Raw genomic sequence first — 13,726 nt, 5'->3', positions numbered from 1 at the left:
GTGTGTCTTTCATGAATAAATAAATAAAATCTTTTTTTTAAAAGGCACTATTTATGAAGGCATGGATAAAGTTGAGGAAAAGGAACAAAAGATCATGTGGGATCTCGGGCTGGTAAGAGCTGGGAGGACTCAGACCTGCTGGCCGAGTAGGTAAAGGAGGAGACAGTTACTGGAACACTTGCTGGGATGTGGAAAAAAAGCTATGTGAGAGTACCACCTGACAGGAGCTGTGACCTTCAGTAGAGGGGCACAGCCAGCCTCCCCAGGGCACCACCTTAGCAGGGAAGGAAAAAAAAATCCAGATTTATCATCTTGCCCTCCAATTTCCTGCTCTTGCCCCTATTGTCCTAACCCAGAAAGCAAGGGAGCACATGAATATGGTTCATGGTCCACAGGAGGGGAGAAGGGTGGAGAGAGACACAAGGAAGATGCAGTATAGTGTTTTAAAGTGAATGAAGGAGACACAGGTGAGTGAGTGATAATCTTTATTTTAATACACATAAAAGTAGTATGTCATTCAAAACTGCAGCACTTTTACTGCCATGAACACAAAATCGCTTTTGGATGCACCTCATGCCCTGTGCAGATAGACCTTGGCTGAGAACCCCTACTATCCACTGAGGCCAGTGGCATAGTTTAGAGTTCTTACCTGATCACATCAGTGTCATTTTAATTTTTTTTTATTTTATTTTTTAAAAAAAGATTTTATTTATCCATTCAGAGAGACAGAGAGAGAGAGAGAGAGAGAGAGAGAGGCAGAGACATAGACAGAGGGAGAAGCAGGCTCCCGGCAGTGAGCCCAATGAGGAACTCAATCCCAGGACTCTGGGATCATGACTTGAGCCAAAGGCAGACAGACACTCAACCACTAGGTCACCCAGGCACCCTGTCAGTGTCTTTTTTTAAAGTGGTAACTGTTCCTCTTAGCCTACAAAACAACTTCCAGGCTCTTTGCCTAGCATACCAAGTCCATTGTGATTCGATCCTGTTCCTTTTCTGGGCTTATCCTCTCTTACCCAGAGCACCGTGCCTCTGTTCACCCAGTACACTTGGAGAAAGGACCACACCTAGTCCTTTAGGCTTCTGTCTTTGCTTATGTTCCTTCTTCTGCCTATAGTTTTTTTTTTCACCCTAATCTCCTTTCCATCTTACATACACCTTCCCCAGGCTAAATCATGCTTTTCTTCATGAATGCCTTGGGTGTAACACCTCTGATGCTTTCTATGGAGCTCTATCCCACTCTGCATGATTTTCTTTGTTCATGTACACCTTACTTCATTCCAAAGAGATTTAGGGTAGGGACCTTACACAGTTAGACCTCCTTCACTTGTACTCTCGTAACATTTTGAAATGTCTTTATTTACACTTGTATTGTATTATTTAAATTTCTGCTACAGGATAGTCCTTGAGAGCAAAGACTCTGGATTTATTTACAATGAAACTCCAATATTGAGAAAACGCCCAGCACACAGTACTTAGTACTTACATAATTGTATGGTGAATAAATGAGTAACAAATAGGAGCCTAAAGTACTGAATCATCCAGTATGACTCCAACTCACTGGATCCTAAAGTTTTAGAACCCAAGGAATAAAGCAGAATTGATTTTTTGTGATTGTAAAAGTGGAGATGGAAGTGATTCTTTGGATTCTTGGGTACAGGTATATGGATAAACAAATCATTCTCTGATGTTCATTCATTAGCTGGAAATATGAATACTCCAAGGAGGCTACAACACTTAGAAAAGTAAACAAACAAATGGAAGCTGTAGATTTTAAAGTAGCACCAAGGCATACCTTCTCTCACATACTAAACACTCTGTCAATTATAAATCACTATACAAATATTAATGACTTATCATCATTATAATTAGTCATCATCACTCGATAAGAGATACACTTAATTCTAAAAAGTGTTAAATATTTGCAATGATAGAATAAAATGTTTCCACTCTTCCTGCCTGGTCTTGGTGTTTTTCCTCTGTAACTTTAACATTTCATAGCTTGGTTCTCCTTTTGGAGACTAGATAAACCCCTGAGATGGGGAGGGAGTGGTAGAGAAGGAATATTTAGTGAGCTTAGAGAACATTTGGAGGGCAGAATTAGGTATTTCGCAAAATTTGGAGCAGCTCAGATCTCCTCTAGTGTACTTCTCCTTCACTATTTTTCTTTTTTACATTTCTTTTGAGATAAAATATACGTGCATTGGAATTCACAGATCTTAAGTGTACAATTCTATAAATTCTGACAAATATATATACACATGCTACAAAACATCCTTATCAAGAAATAGAGCACTTTCAACACTCCAGAAATTTCCCTTGTGTTTTCTTCCAATCAATCCTCATCTCTATAAGCAACCACTGTTCTGACTTTTAATATCATAGATTAGTTTGGTCTATTCCTGCACTTCATATAAATGGAACTACATAGTAGGTATTCATTTGTGTCTTGCTGTGCATCAACATAAGGGTTATGTGATTCATCCACATTACTGTGTTTCAGTAGTTTCTTCCTTTTAATTACTTGCATACTATTATAATGTATAAATATACTACGATTGCTCTATCTATTCTCCTAGGTGATGACATGTGGGTTGTTTACAGTTTTCAGTTATTATGAATAAAGCAGCTGTAAACATTCATGTACAGACTTCTTGCAAACTTAATGCTCTTATTCCTCCTTGTAGATCTCAAAGAATGGGATTGGCAGGTGGGTATATGTTTAACTTTATAAGAACTCTAATTTTCCCAAAATTATTGTACCATTTTATACTGTCACCAGCAATATATGAGAATTCCAGTTATACCACGTTCTTACCAATTTAGTGTTATCAGTCTTTTTAATTGTAGCCACGGTAGTGGATGTGAAGAGAAACCTCACCAAGACTTAATTTGCACTTCTTTGACAATTAGTGAGTGATGTTGAACACTTTTTCAGGTCTTACTGAAATTTTGTGATGTGTCTGTTCGAGTCCTTTCTCTTTTTTTAAATTGAATGATGTGTCTTATTACTGAGTTGTAAGAATTCTTTATATATGCTGCATACATATCCTTTGCTACACACACACACACACACACACACACACACACGCACAGCTAGAATGGGGCAAATAGAAAATACTGAAAGGATAATTTTTGTAATGCTCATAATGAGGAGACATTTTTATTTTTGATGAAGTTTTACTTATAATTTTTTTCTTTGGTGATTAGTGCTTTTTGCGTCCTCTTGGAAAATTATTTTCTGGATATGAATGTCATTTTCTTCCAGAAAATTTATAGTATTAGTCTTCATGGTTAGATCTATGATCTATATCATATTACTGTTTGTTTGTGGTGTGAAGTAGTGGTCTATGTTCATTTTGTTTTATGTGGCTATCCACGTGTTCCAGCACCAGTTTTTAAAAACGCTTTCTTTTCCCACAGAACTGCCCTAGCATCATTGTCAAAACCCAATTGACTAGGTATGTGTAGGCCTATTTCTGGGCCCTCTATTCTGTTGCATTGACCTCCTTTCATCAATAGCACACTGTCTTGATTGCTGGTTTTAGATAAAATCGTTAAATCTGGAGACAAGGGTTGTCCTTTGACTTTGCCTCTCTTTTTCGGGATTTGTCTTTTCTAGGTTCTATCATCAGGGAAATTTTAGAATCAACTTGTCAATTTCTGGAAAAAAGCCAATGAAAACTTATTTGACCATGATTTCATTGAATCTCTAGGTGAGTTTGGGAAGAATTGACATCTTAATAATATTAATATTCAATATATTAACATTGTTAGCATTAATAGTAACACTGAATTTTGAAATCCAAGACTATTGTCTTAGCTCGAGCTGCTGTAACAAAATACCATAGACTGGGTGGCTTAAACAATAGAAATATATTTTCTCACAGCTCTGGAAGCAGGGAAGTCCCAGATCAAGGTTTTGGTTGAAGTCTACCTTCCTTGCTTGCCTACAGCTATTGTGGCCATGTCGTCAAATGGCAGAGAGAGAGAGAATTCTGGTATCTCCTACTTCTCTTTTGAGGCACCAACCCAATCAGATTAGGGCCCCACCCTTATGACCTCATTTAACTTTAATTACCTCCTACAGGCCCAATTTCCAAATAGAGTCACATTGCACATTAGGGCTTCAGCATGTGACTTTGGGGAGGAGACAGTTCAGTTCATAGCAACTATGTTATATCTCTTCATTTATTTAGGCCCTTTTTAGTTTCACTCAGCAATATTTTATAATTTCCAATATAGTGGTCTTGCACATCTTTTGTTAAATATATTCCTAAGTATTTTGAGTTTTAATGTTATTTTAAATGTTATTTTAAATTTGATTTTCTGGTTTTTTGCTTCGAGTACATATATAAATACAGTTGATTTTCATATATTCCTTCTTTTAAGGGACATTTTTGAAGGAAGACTTGGCTGGGAAAATTTGACTTAGAAGAACTTAGTGATGTCTCGCAAATAAGACAGAAGCATTCGGTTTTGGAGCTATCTCTTTAGAATTAGGCCACACAGTTCTTAGCTTATAAATCCCAGACACAAGGGACAAACACCGCCTTCTTGTAGTGAGGTAGTCATTCTTCACTTTCTCCAGAGTAGCCAGTGCCACCTCTGAGAGATCCTTTCAGGATGGCTGCTCCTCTCTGGGATCCTGTTTCTGACACAAGAACAAGAAGGCTGTCTTCCATTTGTCCACATGAGCAGCTGTCCAGTCTGGTGGTCTGACTCCTTAACCAAAGACACCATTGTGGTGCCATGTATTCGTGTGACAGATTCCATTTTTAAGCAGCCAAAGGCATACTGAATGTAATAATTGAAAACTTTTCTGGTACCTTTCTCCAAATTTAAAGTTTCTGGGTAACCAGGGTAGGTGGCTATGTTTCTATTTGTTTGTTTTGTTTTTAAATAGGGTTACATGGAGATTGGATAGACAATGAACTACAACAAGAAGAAAATCTAAGAGACCAACAACTCTTTATGGAAAATTTAACTCTGTGGCTACGGTATTTCTGATGCTCTCACCTTGGCAAAATGTTAGAAGTCTCTTGTAGAAGAAAACAGAGTTGAGAGGTTGTGTGTGCCTCAAAGACACTGACTTGGATGTTCAAAAAACTCTTTTATTTCTTTCTTTATTTGTATTGAGGTTGGAGAGGGACATAACCCTTTAGGTGAGAAAGTAAAGGGGCACCTGGGTGGCTCAGCAGTTGAGCATCTGCCTTTGGCTCAGGTTGTGATCTTGGGATCCTGGGATTGAGTCCCATATCAGGCTCCCCAGAGGGAGCCTGCCTCTCCCTCTGCCTATGTCTCTGCCTCTCTCTTGGTGTCTCTCATTAACAAGTAAATAAAATATTTAAAAGAAAAAGAAAGTAAAAGTGTTTATTTCAAACAAGCTTGAATTTTTGCCCTTTCTTCTCCGAAATGTAATCAGGTACCTCCACTGCAAAGGACCTGACCAAAATTAGGAGCCATTGGGGCTCTCTTAAATAAAATCCTACATCTTGTAGGGACATGTTGAACAGAAATACTGAAAGGTTAGCCCCTCAGATTCTCATCCATTTGATACAGGGCCAACTTTTCTATTTAGGTGAACTCACCTCATGTCTTCAAATCAAGTGTCCCTCTAAAATACTAAAAGAAGACGCTGATTTTCCACAGTATATTTGTACAATGTGATTCTTACTGTCATAAAATAACTGCAAGGACACACCACAGCGAATTTATTATAATCTTCCGTGAAGTAATACTCGGTGATTCACTTTTTATTCTCAGAGCTTGTATTGTTGCTAGATACCTCGGTAGGCACAGAATTGCAGTAGGCCATCCATTCAGTCTGCTGATGTTTATTTAGCCTCTTTTAGTTTATCCTCTGGAGAAGCTTTTGATTCCAAAGAGACAGGGGGCATAAATCCATCAGCGGGGATTTAGGACAAATTAGGTTTAATAGCCACAGAGTTGCAATTTTGCCACTGTACTTTTTAAATATCCATTCCAATTTGTTAATACAGCATAGATTAGTTTGAGGATGATTTCAGACTCCCCCGTTGAGAGTTTTACATATGTAAAATCTCTTTAAGGTCAGAAGTTAAGTGTGCATAGTTACAAAGGGCCTTTAACCTCATAGGATAATAATACAATTTTACGGTCTAGGTTAAGAATTCCTCTCCCAGTTATTAAGGCTAAAGAATGAACCTCGGTCCCAAAGAAAACATGCCTGAAGAGTGAGAAACGTGGCCACTGCTCATATCCCAACAGCAGAGCTGCCACGGGGAAGGCAGAAGATAAAAGTAAGAAAAAGAAAACAAAAAGGCTTCCAACAGACAATTCACACATGTCACAAAAATCCACCCTCCTGTGTCTGAAGTCACACATATGTCTCTGTATTTCTATATTTAGGCTTATCTTTGCAATATCTTTGATTGTAGAAGCTATAGAGCTTTTTATTCAAATGGGCATTTGCAAACGATATGTTTCCATTTGCAACACACATCATTTCAAATCATCCAGATGCCATGAGCTCTTGCTTAGTCCACTAATTTATGTGACTTTGGAATTGTCGGATTAAAGCCTAATTTGACGACCAAATTTCCTTGTAAATGTAATTAGAAATACAAGGCATGAGGCAACCATACGGCAGCTTGAGCTGAGTTAAAAGTATCTGCACATCCTAAAACTTTTACTCCTTTTTATTTGAATCATCCGTGTCTTATTTTAGATATGTGTTTCATTGCCATCAACAATAGAATTATTTTCATGTTGTGCCACACTGTCTTAAAAGATAATGTCAAATCGATGTGGCTTTTATCACGGTTTTATGAGGAATGCCACGTGACCTCTGCAAGATGGAAGAAAGCCACACAGGCACTTGCAAAAATGGGTAAATAATCTGTGCTCGAGTTTGTATGTGAGGGAAGATACCATTAACTGATTTAGTGCGTATGTCTCTACATCCAAGAGGCCAATCTTAGGAGTTCTTTTCTCTCCTATGTGAAGACTAAAATAAGCGTTCATGATGGGTGAGGTGACCCTCGTCCAAATGTGGGTTCGGGGACCCAGACTCCTCTCAACTTGTGACTGTACAATCCTCAACTCGGGACTGTTGAGGACACCAGCCTCGCATGCATCAAGCTGGTCAATGTTGCAAGAATATGACGGATAGCAGGTGGGAGGTTTATACAGGCCTGGCTGGGAGCTGGCATGTGTCACTTCTCACATTTCATTGGCTGGAAGTCAATCACATGGGCTCATATAACTGCAAGGCTGGATGGGAAATGTCATCTGGCTTTGTGCCCTGGCGAACAGGGACATCTTTATCAGTAAAGATAGCTGTGCTTATTTTTTTGTTATATCAAAGTAAATGACTGAAACTCTTAAATGAAATACCTTTAATAATCTGAGGATGAGTATCTCTCTAATTTGTGGGCACACCACAAATTTAGAGCTAAGATGATAAAATTATATTTTCTGTCTGTCTCAGAAGGAATATTCCTTAAAGAAGTGGAAGGAGGAAGTGTGGTAGGAAAAGCAATAGGCCCAGATTCATGAAATCTGAATTGTTTCTTCCCATCTGCTACTACTCGAGTGACCTTAGGCAAGTCACTTTCAGGGCTTTTTTTTTTTTTTTCTCATTGGTACAATTCAACATGAAGTTAAATGATTGGTTGGGTTCCATTCAATTGCTTTCAGTTTGTGACTCATTGACCTTGTTTGGTTTTCTTATATTTGGGAGATCTATAATAAGTGGAATGCTAAATGAATATTTCTCATGTTACTTATGCTGTATCGTAGAACTACTATTTTGTCTTTAATTTACAGGGCTTATGCGAACATTTGATAAAAGTTTTGCCTTTTCCCCTTCTGTCCACCAAAGCTTTTAAGATTTACCCTTTTCCAAGTTTCTCACTGCCTATTTTTTTCATGGAACAAAGGTTAACAAAGATACCATTTTTACAGATAGCTACTCATTAAATCATTACAGTCTTAGGTTTGCAGAATAAACTGGGTCATGAAGCTTACTGGCTGTCATCTGTGAGGACAGTGAGTGAGGAATTGAACTTAGGTCTGTTCAATCCCCAGCTGTCAAATTGCCTCTAGACGATAGATGGGATATTGTTTAACATTAAAATGTTTCTTGAAGGCCTTTGCTTTCCCTATATCCAAAATCATCATAGAAAAGAGATTTTCACAGTAAGATTTTTCTCTTCTCCTTAATTTCTTATTTCCTTTACTTCTACGGGTATAGAAGTGTATGGGTGCATGTGTGCGTGCACACATTTATTTTTTTAATTTTAATTTTTTATTACTATCATTTTTAAGATGTTATTTATTTATTTGACAGAGAGATAGAACCAGAGAGCAAAAGTGTGGGGAATGGCAGAGTGAGAGGGAGAAGCAGGCTCCCCTCCGAGCAGGGAGCCCAATGTAGGGTTGTTAGTGTTAGGCTTAGGCTTAGGCTTAGGGTCCCAGGACCCTGGGATCACTGCCTTAGCCAAAGGCAGGTGCTCAACCAACTGAGCACTCAGGCACACACGCCTGCGCCTGTATTTATTTATTTATTTATTTATTTATTTATTTATTTATTTATTTTCTGTGCCTGTATTTAAAATAAGGTGCATGCTCTTCCATTTCCTTCACCTGAGCACATTCTGCAGCCCTGATATTCTCAACAGGAAAATGGATTATGATTTTTTTCAACTTAATTCTTCCAGACTTTTCTTATCCTGCCCAATGTTTTACAAAAAGCCTCTCTTCTCATTTTAATGAATTTACTGAGGACAAGATCTAGAAATTCTCCCACTGAGTAGCAGAGGATGATATGCCAGGGTGCTTCATTTCCTTGGATCAGAGTATATAACTGTGGCCCTTGGATCTTACAGCATTTTCTTAGTTCACTAGTGGGGAGAAAACAAAAAGAAAGCAAAACAACACAATACAACACAAATGTTTAAGGACCTGTTTCTCTTTGCAGGATAAGTATCATAACAAGAGGCCAGGGCCTCACCCTTCTGAATCCTCCTAGAGTAGGTATTTCTTTAATTCCCACTGGGCTCAAGGGAATAAGGATCTGGGCAAATAACTGGTTTCACATTATCTGTTTTCATCACAGAACTTCAAGACACTTTACCAACACAGATTCATTCCCATCACACTTACGAGAAGTAATATCGTCCTCATTTTGCTGATGGGAAAAGTGGGGCACTGGGGGTATAAGTGACAAAATCAGAGAATGTGGCAGAGCAGGCAATCGTACCCAAGGCTCTGGAGAGCCAGGCCTTTGCTCTGACAACTACATAAAACTTCTTCCGAGGATGTGGCTCACATTTTTAAAAGATATGTCTTACTTTATTTTTAAAGCACAGAGAACCTGCTGAAGAGACAGAGAGATGAAAAAATTTAATAACTCTTACTTAGAAGGTTGAATGATGCATATTGTTAGAACTTGGAAAATATCATCCACCTGGAACAATCCAAGGCAGTGAAAAGCTGTGAAACTATTAACAAACAGAAAAATAGGAAATGAAAAATATTCATAGGGGTTTTTAAAAATAGAAATGTCTTGGGCTAAACACTAAATTTGAAAATGAAACTATCCCAGCTTCTTTTAGTTACACACCTTCATTACTGATTCTGGCCAATGAAAACATATTTGGATGCTTTCAACTAGACACATTCTCTGTGCATCTATCTCTCCATCAGTATTTTCCCAGTGTGATCTTTGTCATTTGATACTTTCATTTGGACAAGATAGGCTGGTGTATTAAGCAAAAACCAAAATATGCTAAATGTGATGAACTGTTTCAGTTTTGCAAACATCAGCTTAGGTAAGCTTTTCAACAATAAGACATTAATAATCTTCTGCAGATGATATGAAGCAACTTTTAATGATTGATTAATGGCTCTCTGATGCAAACAGTGATAACAATGAATGTACATGTTCATTGTTGTGTAGGCAGATAGAGAGATCGTGATTCAAATAAAAATTAACCTATAATTAATAAACAAGCACATGCTAAAGTCAAATATTTATGCCTCTAGCCCTTAAAGCTAGTGAACATATATAAAGCTTGTCAGTATTTTTAATTTTCCTGAGACAACTGGCTCTCATAAAGTGAGAAAAGGACAGAAGGGTAGCTCTGTCAGGAAAGGATGTGCTTTTAAAAACTTGCCCAATAAGATCATGCAAATAAGCAGATTTTCATAAGCCCCAGTTGAAAAAAAAAAATCCTGGGCTTACAGGGAATCAGGCAATCCACCCAGAAGAGATGTTCCACTTTGCTTCTCTTACTTTTTTTCTCATTCAAAAGTTTGTATTGATAGAGCGGCTCTGAGTTAGTCTCCTGCGGGGCTAGCATTTGTACTCCTTTATGGTGAGAGCAGTTGGAAGAACTGATGATTGAGCCTGGTGACCAGGAGGAAGCAAGGCGTGGGGAGGCCCATGCAAACATGGGGGGGGGGGGTATGGGGGTCTGAGGGGAGCCCAGTAAGACTTGAAGGATGTTTATGGAATTTTTCAAATCCATTTGGAAGAAGAGGATACAGAACACAGCTGTTGGAAGGATGTATAGAATTGTAAACCTTTTAGTAATTGTGTCACTGCCAAATTATACTTTCTCTTTGATTTACTTGGTTAAGTCCTACACAATCCAGAGGAACTCAATATGTAACAATGATAAAAATGATGGGAATTGCAAATTGGCGACGATTTATATTATGGCTTTTGTAAATCTGTGGTTCCCAAAGTATGGTCCTTGGACTGACAATATTTGCACCTGGGAACATATTAGAAATGTGATTCCTGGGACCCCACCACAGACCTACTGAATCTGGGTGTGGAGCCCGACAGGATATATTTTAACAAGCTTTCCAGATGATTCTGATCCACACTGAAGTTTGAGAACCAGTGTTACAAGAACCAAGCAGGACTCCTGGGGTAACCATTGAACTTATTGGGCAGGCCAAACCTAATGGGATCTTCTTCAGAAGGTTGAGTCTTGGGGCTAACAGGAAGGTTCCGTACCTTCATCAGGAAGGACTCAGGAAGGGTCTTAGAACCATGCACACTAATCCTGAAAGGTCTTTAAATCAAATAACAATTTGTGTTTTGAGGGCTTGCTTCTCCCACCTTGAAATTTTCCTCAGTGTACACTCTGGCTTAAGTGGTGGTGCTCCTGGAGCAGCCCTAGCCAACTTCACAGAATATTCTCTAGAAAAACAACAGTGTCTCTTGCAACTTTTTTCTTGTTAAGGCAATGAGGCAAATCCCTCAACCCAAATTACTCTCAATAACTTTCTAGCTGTTACTGAAACTGGAATTACATACATGGATTGGATTCCTTTTTTCCATAGTGGGCTCACCGGACATGTTGGAGTTAGGCAGAGAGAGATTTAACAAATCAGGATTTATATGCTGTTAACCCTTAAAATATTAGAATATCAAACCCAATGTGAAATCTGTGTATTGTAACAATAAAGATTTTGTGATGAAAATTTAAAATTATCCTAAAAGTTATAAGCAAAGATTGTGTCTATCTCCTCATCAGTATATCCTCAGTGTTATCTTTGTCACTTGTGCAGAAAGATGCAGAAAAGAAGGATAAATATGGCAGCACAAGGGTGATGCAGAGCATGTTGGACAGCCTGTAAGAAGCAGGATCTAGAGTCCCTGCCATGCCAGGCATCAGCCTGTGGAGTGAAGGACCAATGGTGCCTTTGGAAGGAGACAGTGAGGCAGGGGAGGAGAGGCACTAGGAATCAGGAAGACGTGTGACAAATGGGCATGACCATTGTGGTGCATACATGTCATGTGATGGCCAAAATTCAAAAGGTAGAAAATAGGTACATTAAAGAAAAATACTGTGGAACAAAGAAACTCTATTAATATTGAAATGTCAACCCCATAGGCCTCTGTGGTATCTCTTAGGGTGGGGGGGGGGGGCGGTCCTAAGTGTAGGTTGGATGGTCTTTACACTTATTTGGCAAGTTATGTTTTCTCTTATCATAGTACTAGTTACACTGTATTATAAATATTTATTTACCTTTGATCTCCACTGGACTATAAACTCCTAGAATACAGGGCTCACTATTTCTCTCTCTTTCCCTCCCTTCCTGTGTTTATTGCCCTAGCATCTATTGTGTCTGATACAGAGTAGGTAATCAATAAATGTTTTGAATGAGTAAATGAATGAATGAATGAATGAATGAACAATCATAAACTGACTGAGTCAGTTGCTAAGAGCTTATTGGCAATCGACAGACAAGAGATGCTTTGGTCCCATCAGTCTGGCTCTAGGTTCTAGATGCAACTGTGAAGAACAGGTGTCTCTGTGAAAGAGAAAGGCCAGTTACAGAAACTGAGAAGAGAATTGATTCACATAGGAGCTCAGTTCCAGAAATGGCCTCTTGTTTGGTGTGTCGGGACAGGTCAGAAAGAAGTGGGGCTCAGCTACACAGACAGGCGACCTGGGGAGGAGGAGCAAGGGTCAGAAAACAAAAACAAAAACAAAAATTTTCTTTTCTTCAGGTACCTGGTAGAGTTTGTAGAAAACCTAGGTTTGAGTAAGGAATGGTTTAGCAGAGTCACGAAAGAATTTGGGGAAATATGTCCTCAGTCCATGGACTGACTAGGTTCAGAGGGACAGTCACAAGGAATCTAGAACGGAGAGCCTTTAAAGAAAAAAAACAAAAACACTTTAGTTGAAACTGAATCGGTGTGTGTCTACTCACCTGTTGGTTATTCACCTGAATAACACTGGTTTTTTAAGAAGTGATCCTGTTTGTAACGTGTTATATTACAAGTGACTGGCCTAAGTATTAACGTTGGCTTTGAGTAGGAGTGATTGGAATATCGTAGGAAATGATTGAGTGCTTGTCAAGGGAATAGATGAATCATGGCAAAGGCTATATGTCATAAGTCATTAGGAAGAGCCCAATAATCTCAGGGTGGGAGCCCATTTTACCACCAGTCAGTGGCCCTAAATGTCCCAGGTGACTAAGCCAGAGAAAACAAAACACTAAAGCAGGGGGTGGTGGGGTGGTGGGGGGTGTTTGATTGGTACAAGGAAGCACTCCGTTAGCCAGCCCTTTGATAAGATGTAGAAACTGGCTACTAGGAGAGATGATGCCTACCGTCTACAAATATTTTAAAGAAAAGAGCTCATCAATTCCAAAGAGTGTTTTTGCCTTCTTAGCCTGGAGACAAGGCTTGGGTGTATTCCTTCTAGAATCTAGACAGCTTCTCAAGGCCTCTCAGAGCACTCTGGGATTCATGCCATGGTTTATTGTCCTTCACCTCCTTCCCCACAGCTGCACCTTTACTTCTTGCTCTCTCTCTCCCTTCCTTCTCAGTATCGGCCATATCCCTGACCTTCCTGTTTCTTTCACTTCCATTCTCTTTCCTGTGCCTCCAGACTCTTCTTCTTTGGCAGCTGTTTTGGGGGATGTGGCAAACGGGCTCATGGTAATCCAGTACCACCCCCGCCGCAGCTCACTGATGGAGCTTGTGAATTGTGTTTCAAACAACCTTCTCAGCCTGGGACTGGAGGACAATCCTGGAATTGGCTTTGGATCTGGAGAGTAGCCTAGAGGAACTGGCAACAGAGGATGTGGCCTGCTCTAACTAGCTAGGAAAGGCCACACCCAACACGGTGACTACCTTAGGAGGGGACACTTAGCAACGCAGACAATCACTAGAGACAAAGGAGCTGCTTCCATTGTTTGTGTGCATTTGTACAAT

General features: G+C 39.3%; 1 long non-coding RNA gene across 1 annotated transcript; it reads left to right on the top strand.

The window, feature by feature from the left end:
• The first annotated feature begins 3,346 nt into the window (after positions 1–3,346).
• Positions 3,347–5,293, top strand: LOC106558973. Its single transcript, XR_005360434.1, has 3 exons — positions 3,347–3,461; positions 3,623–3,716; positions 4,907–5,293. It is a non-coding gene; the product is annotated as an uncharacterized LOC106558973 (long non-coding RNA).
• Positions 5,294–13,726: the final 8,433 nt, after the last annotated feature.

Source organism: Canis lupus, chromosome 6 (assembly GCF_011100685.1).
Source record: "Canis lupus familiaris isolate Mischka breed German Shepherd chromosome 6, alternate assembly UU_Cfam_GSD_1.0, whole genome shotgun sequence".
Classification (NCBI taxonomy): Eukaryota; Metazoa; Chordata; class Mammalia; order Carnivora; family Canidae; genus Canis; species Canis lupus.
This window is presented reverse-complemented; position numbering and strand designations above follow the sequence as displayed.